This window comes from Taeniopygia guttata, chromosome 37 (genome assembly GCF_048771995.1).
Source record: "Taeniopygia guttata chromosome 37, bTaeGut7.mat, whole genome shotgun sequence".
NCBI classification, from domain to species: Eukaryota; Metazoa; Chordata; class Aves; order Passeriformes; family Estrildidae; genus Taeniopygia; species Taeniopygia guttata.
This window is the reverse complement of record NC_133062.1, coordinates 4,019,459-4,033,994: the sequence shown is the minus strand read 5'-3', so window position 1 is coordinate 4,033,994 and position 14,536 is coordinate 4,019,459. Positions and strand designations below refer to the sequence as shown.

The following is a 14,536-nucleotide window of genomic DNA, read 5'->3' as shown; positions in this document are numbered from 1 at the left end:
GGCCACTTTGGAACCCATGGAGACATTTCTGGGGCACATTTGGGGCAGTTTTGTGTCTGGGGAGGGAATTCAGAGAGAACTTGAGGGTCTGGAGGACACCTGAGGGAGCCGGGTGGGCACCTGCAGGGGCACTCAGGGATTCTGGGGGGCAGTTCAGGGTCCGGGGGAGCACTCGGGGGTCCGGGGCCCCTGGAGGTCAGGGAGAGGAATTTGGGGCCCTTCGGGGTCCGGGGGAGCACTCGGGGGTCCGGGCCCCTGGAGGTCAGGGAGGGGAATTTGGGGCCCTTCGGGGTCCGGGGGAGCACTCGGGGGGCTCGGGCGGGGCTCGCTGGGGCGCGGGGGCTGATGGGAGTTGTAGGCGCGGGTACAATGCGGTGTAACGGGGCCGCGCAGCATCACGGGAGTTCTAGGCGCAGCTACAGTGGCTCTATGCGGGGCGCGGGTCATGACGGGAGATGAAGTCACGGCTGGAACAGCAGTGAACGGGCGCCGCGGAGCATGATGGGAGCTGTAGTCCTGGAAGTGGTTCGGACGCGGCGTTTTGGGTCCGGGAAGGCCCTCAGGGGACACTTTTGCATCCGAGCCGCGACTTGGAGGTCCTCGGGGGTTCTGGAGCACTCGGGGGGAGCTTGGAGAGATTTATCCGGGTTCCTTAGGGCACAGGGCGCGGCAGGAATTTTAGGGGGCTGTGGAGTGCGGGGCATGACGGGCGTTGTAGTCCCGGCCCCGATGGGTCTCTGACTGGCTGTGAGGCATGATGGGAGTTGTAGGCAAAAGAAAAGCTCATTCTCAGGACCTCCCAGTTCCTCCCAATGTCATCCCCAGTATGCCCCAGTGTTGCCCAGTCTTCCCCACAATGTCCCTAGTTTGTCCCGTATCCCCCAGTTTCACTCCCACTTTCACTCCCAGTATGTCCCAGTCCTCCCCAGTGTTTCCAAGGACAGTTTAATTTCTCAGGGTTGCCGTGCAGCCAAACCCAGCAATGGGGTCAGTGCAGTGCCCATGGCCACAGCCCTTTGCAGTGTCCAGTGCAGCTGGGGCTGATGATCCACCCTCACAGCTGGCCCAGGGCCGGTCTGGAGTGGTTTTGGTGGCACCTTGGGCTGGCACACACCTGAGGAGGGTGTCTGTTCTCATGGGGAAACTCAGGAGTTTTAGATTGCTTCAAACATAGAAAAAGGGAAAACCCCTCTTAGGCTGGGTGCAGCCAGCCCTGCAGGCACAGCAGGTCCCAGGTGAGTGAGGACAGACAGGATGGGCTGGGGCAATGTGGAGCAAGGTTGTCCCCGCTGGGCCAGAGCTCAGGGACAGCTTCTCTGAGCAGGCCAGAGCTCCTGAGGGGAGACCCTGGCTCAGTATCAATCACAGAATGCTGAATCACCTTTGATCTAAAGAGAAATGTAATAAAACACACCCTTTAAAACAGGAATGTGTATTTCTTACAAGCACTTTGAAATCTTTCTCCACAACTGGAATAGGAAAACTTTAATGACCCTCTCAGGGCTTTGGTGTTGTTTACATCAGACTCAGTCCCTGAGCGTGTCTTTAAAAAACTTCTCAAGAACTCAAAGTTAAATTAAAACTCCAAAGTTTCTTGAAGTTTTAATGGGTCCCACTGAGGGACACAACTGAGAAAGTGTCCCCAGGTTCCAGTCAGAGCAGAACACTGGGGGCAGAGATGACAGCTGGGAACAAGCAAGGGAAAGGTGTCTCTGGTGCTGAGCAAACCTGGATGTGTTTCAGGAATGCAAAGGGCCCAGGCCTGAGCCCCAGCCCCTGGCAAGGCAGATCCTGTCCCTCCCTCATTGCTCAGGGCTCTTCCCGGGATGGGCACTGGCATGTGGGGATGGGCAATGCCAAGGGCAGGACCATGGGGCGGCCCCTGCCAGGCTGCTGAGCAGGGACAAGGAGGCACTGAGGCCCTAGGGCTGCAAGGGTCACTTGTCCCCTCGTGGCCTCAGGCCCAGGGCCAGCAGCCATGGCCAAAGTGCGGCACAGGCTGGCTCTGTCAGGGCCTTGCAGCTGCTGCACATCCCTGTGCCCTCTGCAGCCCAGGCTGTCCCACGGTGTCCCTGCCCTGCGCCTCTGTCCCTGCAGGCTGTCGTCATCCCCGGCTGCCCCACCTCGCTGGCCCCTTCCTTTGCTGACAGCTCTGCCTCCTGCTGCCCCTGCCTGGCCACACAAAGCCTTGGCCTTGATACCAAAAGGGTTAATTCAGTTTTTACCGTGCCTGTGAACTTTTAACACAGGAACAAGGCGTGCAGGAGCTGCTTTTCCAGCAAGGACAGTTGGAAGTGTAGAAGACATCTGGCTCAAGAGTGCAGTGATAGAAAAAGCAAGGACTGAACCTGGGAACTTGGGGTGTGTTTTATGGAAATGGGTAAATTGTAATTCACATTTAGTGACTGTGTATAAGCAACACACTGGTAGAGTTACATGTCCACATAAGGTTAGGAGTTGTCCCTCACTAGACCCAAGGCCTGAATAAATGATCCCCTCTTAAATAGCAAATTAGTGTTAAGGAGCCTTGTTCTGATATTTCAGAGATTTGGTGACCATGGGGCCTCACAGAACCCAGGAGTCAGCTGTGACTCTGCCCAAACTCATGGAACAAAGGGTCCATGGTGACACAGCGGAACCCCATGGAACCAAAATCCATTTTGGCACACTGGGGCCACATTGAACCAATGGCCCATTGTGACACCACGGATCCAAGGAGACCATTGTGACCCTGAGAAACCTCTTGGAACCAAGGGGCCATTGTGACACAGCAAGGCCTCGTGGAACCACAGGTCCATTGTGACACTGCAAGGTCACACAGAACCAAGGTGGCCCTGGAACCAAGGTTCTGCTATGGAACCTCATGGAACAAAGGGACCATGGTGACACTGTGGAACCAGGGAGACTGTTTTTGGCAGTAGGAAAGCTCATGGAACCCCAAGTCCATTGTGACACAGCAAGGCCTCATGGAGCCAAGGGACCATTGTTAAACTGTGCGGTCTTCCGCATTGTTAAACCGTTGTTAAACCATTGTTAAACCGTTCAGCGCTGTTCCAGCCGTGACTTCATCTCCCGTCATGCCCCGCGCCCCGCAGAGAGCCACTGGTGCTGCGCCTTCAACTCCCGTGATGCTGTGCGGCCCCGTTACACCGCATCGTACCCGCGCCTACAACTCCCATCAGCCCCCGCGCCCCAGCGAGCCCCGCCCGAGCCCCCCGAGTGCTCCCCCGGACCCCGAAGGGCCCCAAATTCCCCTCCCTGACCTCCAGGGCCCCGGACCCCCGAGTGCTCCCCCGGACCCCGAAGGGCCCCAAATTCCTCTCCCTGACCTCCAGGGGCCCGGACCCCCGAGTGCCCCCCCGGACCCTGAACTGCCCCCCAGAATCCCTGAGTGCCCCTCCAAGTGCCCACCCGGCTCCCCCAGGTGTCCTCCAGACCCTCAAGTTCTCTCTGAATTCCCTCCCCAGACACAAAACTGCCCCAAATGTGCCCCAGAAATGTCTCCATGGGTTCCAAAGTGGCCGCTCCTACCCTGTCTGTGAAAATCATAAGAAATGATGACAAAAATAATAAAAATAAAGAAAATTAGAATAAAGAGGGCAAAATCAATAGCCAATAGCGGTCAATGAATTAATGAAGGGAATTGTGTTACATAGAACCAATGACCAATAAGTTTTTCGTTGCAAAAAACATTTTTTTATACAAGCGTTAAGATGAAATAATAAAATATTGAATAATATTTTTATGCATAAACAAAAAAAATTTTAATAGTTATTATGCTAAAATTAATTATATTAATTCATTTAATTAAAATTTAACTAAAGTTTTAATTATGAAGAGAAATCCATAGTTTTTAAAAAACGTTTTGGGATGTCAGTCCCAGGTGGGCAATATCTGAGGGTAAGGGGATGTGGTAAATGGATGTGATTCATGCTGAGTAAGTTGTTGTCCTAGATTGCAAGGCAAGATGTATTCAATTGCTATCTGTTAGAGGTTGGTTCACTGCATTGTTTATTTTATCTTTTTATTTTCTTCCCTAATACAGAACAGTTACTCCTGCTCCCATATTTTTGCCTGAGAGCCCCCCTTAACTTCAAATTTATAGCAATTCTGAGGGAAGGGGTCTACATTTTTTTTCCCATTTCAGGGGAGGCTCCTTCCTTCCTTAGCAGACTCCTGTCTTTGCAAACCAAGACAGATTTTGGCACCCAACATGCGGCTCGAGGGCGCAGAAACAAAAAAGGGAATAACAGTTCTTGAGGAATCCAATTTTTGTGCTGCTACAGAAACCTCGTTAAGCGGCACCCTGTGCTCCAGCCTGCCCTGGTTTGGGTGACACGTAACCGTGGCTGCATTTCTCCATTTGCAGGCCCTTATCTAAACATGGCTCCTACGGCCAAGGCTGCTGTGGCTGTTCTCCGGTTTGTTCTATGGGTGAATAAAGGGAAGAATTCATGGATTTTTAACTTCCTCTGGGAAGCAGGCACATGGATTCACAGCTATCACACACTAACTGTGCTTTTGGGGTTACTTTAACAATGGCACCTACTGTGAGGAAATGACACCAGGGGAAATTTTCTCCCAACCCTTTAACCATCTCTTTGGGTCTGCCCCACCAGTTTTCGAAGGGTTCAGATCCACTCCAAATACCAATGATATCATACAGTGGCTGGTGTTGCTGTTAGCCCTGTTCTATTTAGCACTGAGAGACAAGTGAAGATTAACCTGGTCCACCTGCAGGCACCCTGGTCCATGTTCCCTCAGTTCCATGGGGCCCCTCAGTGTCCCAATGGTCCCTTGCTTCCAGGAGGCCCTGAGGTGGCACAATGCCCCCTTGGTGACACCAGGCCCTGAAGGGTCGGAATGGTCTCCATGGTTCCATCAGGCCCCACAGAGTCATAATGGTCTCTGGGTCCATGAAGCCCCGCGGTGTCACCATGGCCCCTTGGTTCCATGGGCTCCAGTGGTGCCACAATGATCCCCTTGGTTCCATGAGGTGCCCACAGTGTCACAGTGATCTCCATGGGAAGGGACGAACCGAGCCCCAGTGTGGCAGGGGCAGCCACCAGAGGCCAAGGCCAGCCAGAGTTGATGGTACTGGCAGATTTTGTCTGGGAGCAACCGTTGGATATAGGGAATTTTAGAGGTGGAATCTAAAGCCAGGGAATCTCAGGAAAACAGGAAACTGGACAAGACAAACGCACTTCCAATCAATATGATTAATGCAACGTTCTCCGTTTATTCAAAATCAGGCGGTAGTTTATATAAGCTTCTACATAGTTTACAGAAACAAAGACACTCTGATTGGTAGGCTAACATTTTTTACCTTTTCCTTAAAACGGCCTACACTTTACACCATAAAACCTATACTAGTTCACACCCAGTGGTCCCCACAACACCTTAAGACTATTTTCTATCTGCGCCACAAGCTCTGAATTTCCAACTGCGTCAGAGGCTTTGAAGGCCCCACCAGGCCTCAATCTGAGGCCCAGACTGGAGTAGCTCAACTTTCACAATTCATGCCCTCTTTCTCTCAAAAATGCTGCAACAATTCCCTCTTTTTTCTTTTTGAGCTACTCAGGCTGGAGTGAAGGCGCAATGAACTAATTTTTGCACACACTGTAAAAAAAAACCACGGTATAACAATTGAAATAACTATAAAGATAAAAAAAAGAAGTAAGAAAACAATCTTAATTCTAAACATAAACTATAACTTCTAATAAACTAACTTCTGATAAATCTAACTTCACACTTATAATATTTCAACTTATTTTTCTGTACTCTACAAAATTAATTTTCATCAGAACTGGATTCATCAGGGATGTTCCAGGCAAACTGTTGTTGTTCACGTTGTTATCACTGCGGGTTGATATCTTTTTCATCTATTTTTAAAATTCTGTTTCTGCCTTTTCGTATCAATGCAGCAAGAGCATCTGTCCTGTCCATCACACGACTTCTTGGTTGGATGGGTAAAAACACTCACTCAAGTAGAATTTCTGCTGATCCACGTTGGGACCTCCCTCTTTTTCTTTTGCCATTGAAAGACAATGGCAAGATGAACAGAAAAATCACAGGTATTACTAAAACTTATTAAAACTTAGCAAAAAAAGTTCTATAACATCATTAAAAACACACTTATTAAAAAAAACTCAAAGCCCACGATCTTCTGTGGGTGAAACACAAATCTTTGCACAATCCACTTTTGCTGTGCATCCTCTGATCCACTTGTGGAGAGATCAGTGCCCTCTTGCAATTGATAAGTTCCACATTCTTTACTGAAATCCATCCAGATTCTGCACCTGTTAAAACACAAACAAACCCAACACCCCCACTGGGACTGGAGGGTCCTCTCTCAATTCTGTTCCCTAAAACTTGCATGAAGAAATGGAAATATCAACATCTTTGTTATAAACATGACAAAACATTAAGAACAAAACAATGCACATAGTAAAGAAACTAACAACAAATAAAAATCAATCAAATAATACACAATCAATATTACATATAAAATCACGGTTATCAAGTGCTACACTATCAAATTGTCATCCCAGAGTCTGCAGCAGCTGAAAAACCTTAAAACAACAGAGATTTGGGTAAAACATGTCCGGATCATGTTTCTCCAAACTCCCTTTGAGGCTCAGCTGTCCTGTATGGTCAAATTGTCAAGCCAAAAGGACTTGAATACTTTTTTGATGCAGAAAACACCTGGATCAATCACACCATCCACGTAGAGCCAGAGCCTGGCCAGAGCTCGAACTCTAATTGGAGGATATGTTTAAAACAAAAGTCTTAAAAATAACAGTTATAAGTAAAAAACCTTATTATTAATAATTTATCAAAACATCAAATAATTGAACCTGTCTAAAATTTGTTTTTAAAACAAAAATTCTCTAAATACAACAAACCTTTTCTTCAAAAATCTGAAAATTTGAAGTCTGAAATCTTGAACCAGAACTTGGACTATAAATTTTTAAAAGAAGATGAACTGCAGCTGCATAGAAGATTGGATAAAGAAAACACATGAGTAGTTAAAAAATCAAACACACAGGATCCTGAAAAATACATCTTACAATCAATCACCTAAAAAAACCCCAATAAAACATATGAAAACTGACTGTAAATATTAAAACAATACCTCAATATCTTAACATCTTAATAATAATTCTTATCACAAAAATCAGACAACTTACATTATATGATCAGCTTATCAACAAGAAATGTTTAAAATAGTTTAAAACAATCTTGTCAAAGCATTCATATAACATTAGTAACAATCACTACTTATCATTACCTATAAAAACTGGACAATTATCATTTATCTTATTATCTATAAAAACTCAAAAACAGAAATTGTGAACTCAATGTCAACATTCCATCTGACTGACTTTTCTCAAATCTTTGTTTTCAAAGACATTTTTAGCAATTAAATCATTATTAACATTTCTATCTTTTTTTTTTTTTTTACAGTAATTTTCATCCACATTGTATTTGAAATAACTTTGATTTGCATAATGTCCATCCTTCTTGGCATCATGGAAAACACTCAGTATTGCTATACTTTTTCATTACTTCTTCTGTCTCCTTGTGTTGTTGCTTGATAAAGCAGCTGCAATGATGTGTCCTTGTTGTTGAATTGCATCCTGGATGGTTGCGGTGAATGCTGCAGCTTGGTTGCTCTGTTCTGCGCGTGTGGCTCTGACAAGCATCTCATCGACTGGACAGCCCTGAGGAAGGGTGGCTAGGATGGTTCTGGTGGGTGGGTTAGCATTCTCAAAAGCAAGGGATCGGAATAAATGTTCCTGAACGTCTGGTGGCACGTCAGGTGCGTCCTTCAAAGCAGCTGACAGCCTATCAATAAATTGTCCGAATGGTTCAGTGGCTCCTTGCTTTATGGTGGCATAGGATGCTGACTTTTTCTTGTCCGGTACCAAAAGCAAAGCTTGATGGGCCAATTGCTGTGACAATTTATGTATTTCAACAGGAAAGGTAAGTTGTACCTGATTGGTTGCATATGGTCCTTGCCCAGTCAGCATATCTGGCTGGACTCCATAAAAGGGGTCTCCCACATTTGTGTGTTTGTTGGCCTCTTCAATTGCCAACCGCCTCCATTCCCTTTCAAATATGAAAATTGGGAAGGTGTCAGGAGCAGGGATGCAATGTTAGATGAATCACCAGGACAAAGCACATCTGCTGTGAATATATACTGAATTATGTTCCTGGCTGCTTCTGATCTGATCCCATAAGTGGTGACTGTCTGCTTAGCTGATTGTAGGATTTTCAACTCATGGGGCTCCCAGATGGCATTCCCATTAGACACTATAACAGGACAAGCCAGGGAGCTGACCGCCTTCCAGTCACCGTCCAAAAGAGCATCCTTCACAACTGATGCCCATCGGGACTGCAATGGATTTTTTAAAACTGCTGGCGATGCCAATTGCTGGCCAGTGGAAGGTTCCACTGGTTGAGCCTGACGATTTGAGAGGGTGGCAAGGCGGGCTATTTCTTTCTGTAACATATTTGGTCTTTGTATCTTGTTCTGTGATCGCTTGTCCCTGCTGCAATTGACAACAGAAAGGTCTGGCTCTGAGTCGTCAGAATCTGAACTCGGTGGGAGGGGGCAGCGCAGAGCTACCGTGGTGGAGTGAGAACTGGCATTTTCAGGGCTCTGCTCTGGTGTTGTTTGGGTGGCTGCTTCTGCCATTCCGCTAGCATTGGGGTGCCCAGCCCCTCCAAACCGCGCCAGGCTGCTTGCCGCTGCCGCCGCTGCTGGCAGGTGCCGGCGAGCCGCTCCTCTGCGCATGCACGCACCCGCGGCAGCCGCCGCCGTGGCCGCTGCGGGGGGGCGAGAGGCCAACGCCGCCTTGCTCCCGTCTCCGCCCTGGTCTCCGCCTTGATCTCCGCCCCTGAGTTCCTCCTCCTGACTCAGCCCTGTTTCGTCACCAACTCCGCCTGCCTCCTCAGGTGTCTCCCCGCCTCCCGAGGCACCCGGCAGGGCCACTTCCTGGTTTGCCTCACTTCGCGGGACCGCCGAGCTGTTAACATCCGCTGCTTGCAAGCACACTTCCGCCCCGGCCGCGGCCATGCGTCCGCTCTGTCCCGTGTCAGCCGGCCCCACTCCTCCTGGCTCTGTGCTTCTCTCCAAACAAGCTACAAAACCCCTGACAGAGAGACTGACTGGAGCTTTCTGCCCACGCACTGGCCACATATTACAAACATTAAAGAGTTTTTCAACCCGAGATGGCTTCTGAACTTCTGTCTGTTCTGATGTGGGTTGCTCAAATGCCTGAATTGCAGCTTCTGCTGCTTTTTTCTCCGCGGCCATGCTCTGTAAGGTATGTAAAACTTTTTTCCAAACGCCTCCGAGCTCCAATAGTGTTTTCTTGTCTTTTCTGCCCTCTATCACTGCATCCCAAAGCAGCTGCCCCAACTCTTGCCATTCGGTTTCACTAAAAATCAGCAAAGGTTTTTGCAGCTTGCCTTTGCTTCTTGCCCAAAGGACCAACTGTTCTAAATCGGCTTCTTTAACTTTTTCAGCTCTCTTTGAGAGAATATGAAAGAGAAGCCGCACTGAAGCCTGCAGATCCCCATCCATGGTGAACTTTCACCCTCTCTTTCTGTCCGCGGCTTACCTCCAAACCTCTGCGGGTTGCTTCGCTCTCGCTTTTCTTTGGCAAGGCAGCAACTCCGCTCCAGCTTCCCGGCCCCGGCCACGTCCACACCCGCCGTTCGGGTCCTTTGTGAACGCTGAGGTCTTCCCACTGCTCCAACGGACTCTCGCAAACAAACAACAATGCGAAGAGTCTTTTTCCTCCCGTTGGGAAACTGCCCAATTCGGAGTTTGGAGACTTCTGCTCCGTTCCACTTGATCCCCGTTCACAAAAAGTGAATTTGGGATCCCGGTCCCGTCACCATGAGGCGATTTGGACCTGAATTTTCGTTGCGCGACTCAAACCCGACTGCCCGTTACTCTAAAAGTAATTTGGCAGCCTTTTCGGAGCCTCCTGAGTCCCTGTTCGGGCGCCACTTAAAGCCAGGGAATCTCAGAAAAACGGAAAGCTGGACAAGACAAACGCACATCCAACCAATATGATTAATGCAACGTTCTCCGTTTATTCAAGATAAGGCGGTAGTTTATATAAGCTTCCACATAGTTTACAGAAACAAAGACACTCTAATTGGTAGGCTAACATTGTTTACCTTTTCCTTAAAACGGCCTACACTTTACACCATAAAACCTATACTAATTCACACCCAGACAACCCAATGGTCCCCACAACACCTTAAGACTATTTCTATCTGCGCCACAAGCTCTGAATTTCTAACTGCGTCAGAGGCTTTGAAGGCCCCACCAGGCCTCAATCTGAGGCCTAGACTGGAGTAGCTCAACTTTCACAATTCATGTCCTCTTTCTCTCAAAAATGCTGCAACACTGTCCAGACAGGTTACCTACCCAAAACCCCCAAAACACCTACCAAAGACCCCAGAACCAGCAGCGCTACCAGCAGTGTTTGGGAAACTCCCAGTGGAGCGCGGCCAGGCCCCGCACAAAGACAACAAATCAAAAGCCATCCAGACCCAACCATGCATCATCCCAGGAGATTCCAGGCCACCTGGAGAGGATCCAACCCACAGAGGGACACAGATGGGAACACGATGCCAGTTGGTAACTGCTTTGTCCATTGACTTTAATGATAAGGATGTTTATCGTGTTCCCACAGGAAAGCATGGGCCAAAAGGGGCTTTTTTTTGACATTTTAATTATAGGTGACACTCTCCATGGCCCAGAGGAAATCTTTGTTGTTCCAAAAGTACAAACAGTGCACCCAGGACAAGAAATCTCAGTCCAGCTGTGCTGCACAGACTCACAATTTTTCCTTTCATGAGGAATTCTGATCGCACAAGCCTTTCTACTCCCAAAGAATCACAGGGAACAGCTTCCTCTCAACCCTACAGAATGTGGGCACAAATTGTGGGACCAAGTAAGCCTAATAGCGAGTGTGGTCTATGCTACAGAGGAGAGAAGATCCACCTCCCAGGGATGCTGGACACTGGTGCGGATGTGACCATCATTGCTCACTCGGAATGGCCAACACAGTGGGAACTACAACTGGTGCAATTACACCGCTCAGGTGATCTCTGCATGCTCTCTCCACCCCAAAGTATTACCCAAGGGAACGTTTCTCATCTGTGGTAACCGACTATGGGATGGGAACCCCTTGCAGCTCCAGGGAGGTCCTTGTAGCCTTGGAAAACTTTCTACCCTTACTCCAAATATCACCTTGTTATGTAATTGGAAAAAAGAAAGCAAATTAAAACACTACAAAAGATCCTACACAGAATTTGATGAAAATTCCAATCCAAAATTATACGATGGAACAAACCAAAAAAGATTGCAGTCTCCCTCTTCCTACCCTCGGTAGCTGCAGCCCTTGGTGAAATAAATCACTTAGGGTGCTGGCTCAGCAAGCAAGCCAATGCTACCTCTGCCACCCTAAGTGATCTTTTAAAGGAAGAAGAAACCACGAGACTTCCTACTGCTAGCCCACGGACATGGCTGCCAAGACTTTGAAGGGATGCGTTGCATCAATCTCCCTTCACGCTCAGAATCCATCCACGCAAACATCCAGAAACTGAAGGAACTTGTGAAGGACTTAAAAGTAGAAAGCAACCCAGACTGGGTCAATGACCTTTTTGGTCAGAGGGGATTAATGGGATAGGGTACATCTTTGGCTAAGGGAATTTTGTGGATTTTCATTCTAATTGTGATTTTGTTAGCTATGTTCTCATGCCTTGTCCACTGTTTTAAAAGAACTATAGGGCACGCCTTTTTCCTAAATACAGAAAGTGGAGTTGCAGCAGTCAGAGGCCCTGCAAGGCCTCCCTGGCGGTCCTCACCTAAGATAAGAAATGCCTAAGTCACGGTGATGGGACCAAAGAAGCCCCTCTTCTGCATTCAGACCCTTCTTATCTCTCTGTAATAAGGCTATTGGTCGTATTCTTCTCAACTCTGGCGACTGGACAATTTCCAACACCCCAGTACCCCATATAAAGGCCCATTTCTGCCCAGTTCAGCAGAAGAACTGTCACTGCATCCCTTCAGAGGAGCTGGCAATAAAGGACATCGCTGTGGAACCACATACAGCCTTTTCCTCTCTCTATCCCTGTGTGTCTGCAGGAGGCACTTGTGAGCACAGAGCAAAATCACCAAGAGCTGAACTCACAGAGCTGAAATCACTCCAGAGGTGCTCGCTAAGTTGCCTGTGGCTGGGAGCTGAGCCGAGGGACCCAGACAGGCTGAGCCTGACAGCGCAGCGCTATCCGGACACCCACGGCAGCGGCAGCCCGGGGGTCAGATGGACCCCTGGGACCCCAGGCTGCATTAACCAGGAGTGACTGGGATCACAGAGGAACCATAAAGGAAGTTACTGCAGTAATACTGGGACTGTCTGGGAGTGACTGGAATCATACTGGGAGTGACTGGAATCATACTGGGTGACTTGGAGTGACTGGGACCTTACTGGGGGCAAATGGTACCATAATGAGAGTGACTGGGTTCATACTTGGATCATACTGGGAAGGACTGGAACCATACTGGGAGTGCCTGGAACTATTATAGGGGTGAATGGGAACACCTGGGAACATGCTGGGATCATGCTGGGATCACACTGGGAGTGACCGGGATGATACTGGGATCACACTGAGTGTAACTGGAAGTGAGTGGGACCATACTGGGGGTGACTGGGAGCCACAGGGCCCATGCTGGGAGTGGCCTGGGGGGAACTGGGGGAACTGGCCCAGCTGGGGCTCAGGGTTGTTCTCCCCCAGGGCTGCCCCAGGTCCTGCTGCCACACCTGGCCCCACAGAGCTGAGGGACAGGGCACAGCTGAGGGACAGGGCACAGCCAGGGAACACGGCCTGGCCGAGGGACACTGAGCCCCAGCACTTTGGGCTGTTGCCCTTGGGCTCCCAGCACAGGCCCAGGGGCAGAATCCCCTCCAGAAACGGCTGTTTGCTTTCAGCTCTGCTCTGGAACATTCCCCAGGAGCCCCTGCAGTGGCTTCAGACCAGCCAGGTGCCCGGGGCCACCAAATCCGCTCCGGCAGTGCCCTCCTGCCCTGGGCAGGGCACGGAACACCCAAGGAAAGGCTTGTGCTGGGCTGAGGGCAGGGACAGGGCACTCCCCTGGTGCAGCTACGGGCACAGCAGAGCCAGCCTGGGCAAAGGATTGGGATCAATGTCCCATGGAATCCCAGCAGGGATTACTTCTCATTGCACAGCTCTCATTGGATTGGTTATCAATTCCAATCATTTCCCCATGGAATTCCCATGGCGGTGGGTTAGGGAGGAGATCCATCCATGGAATTCTCACCTGACTGGGATGAGAGTGAGATCTGGCCATGGAAATTCCATGGCAATTCCTGCATTCCCAAGTTCCCCATTCCTGAATCCCCCATTCCCATAGGAATTGCCCTTCCCCTCCTACACCCACCTTTGTGCTCCAGAGCCTCCCGACCATATCTGATATATTTTGGGGGCCTTTCCACACAGGTGTGTCCCAGGTAATGCTTCATCTGCTCCACCATGATCCCTCTGGATTCCCAGCACCTCTGGGATATCCAGAGAGCACCGCTGGACACTGCAAAGCTCCCAGATCCCAGCAGGAAAGAGATGAAATCCCAGCCCTCATAGCCGTACTGGTGGGATCCATGGACGCTCTGTTGGACAGGAGGTCACAGCTGGAAACCCCCTGCACTGTGTGGAGACCTGGGAACAAGGAGAGAACAGACCCATGGAGTCGTGTCCCAGCCCCTGGGAGCCCCTTGGAGCTCCCTGGATTCCCATCTCAGCCCCACAGATCCCTCCCATCCCCAGAGATCCCATCCCAGCCCCTCAGAGTCCTCCATTCCCACTGATCCCAGCCCAGCCCCGGCTCCCCCCACTGCCCCTGATCTGGTTGTACCGGCCCCGTCTCCAGGTCACTGTCAGCCACGGGCCGGTTCCTGTCCTTGAGCAGGGTCTGGCTGTCCCAAAATCCCAGCTCTGGCTGTCCCAATATCCCAGCTCTGGCTATCCCAATATCCCAGTTCTGGCTATCCCAATATCCCAGCTCTGGCTGTCCCAATATCCCAGCTCTGGTTATCCCAATGTCCCAGCTCTGGCTGTCCCAATATCCCAGCTCTGGCTGTCCCAATACCCCAGCTCTGGTTATCCCAATATCCCAGCTCTGACTATCCCAATATCCCAGCTCTGGCTATCCCAATATCCCAGCTCTGGCTATCCCAATATCCCAGCTCTGGCTATCCCAATATCCCAGCTCTGGCTGTCCCAATATCCCAGCTCTGGCTGTCCCAATATACCAGTTCTGGCTGTCCCAATATCCCAGCTCTGGCTGTCCCAATATCCCAGCTCAGCTCCCACCCCCATCCCCGGTGTCTGTGCCTCCATCCGGCCCCGCTCGCTGCCGCAGCGCTCACGGGGGGTCCCGTCCACGTCCCCCACAATCAAGGACTGGGGGACCCCCGGGCCGGGCTCCGAC

The 14,536-nt window shown here is 49.9% G+C and overlaps 1 pseudogene; it reads right to left on the bottom strand.

The window, feature by feature from the left end:
• Window positions 1-14,536, bottom strand: part of LOC116807532 (uncharacterized) — a 1,256,502-nt pseudogene that overhangs the window by 461,880 nt on the left and 780,086 nt on the right.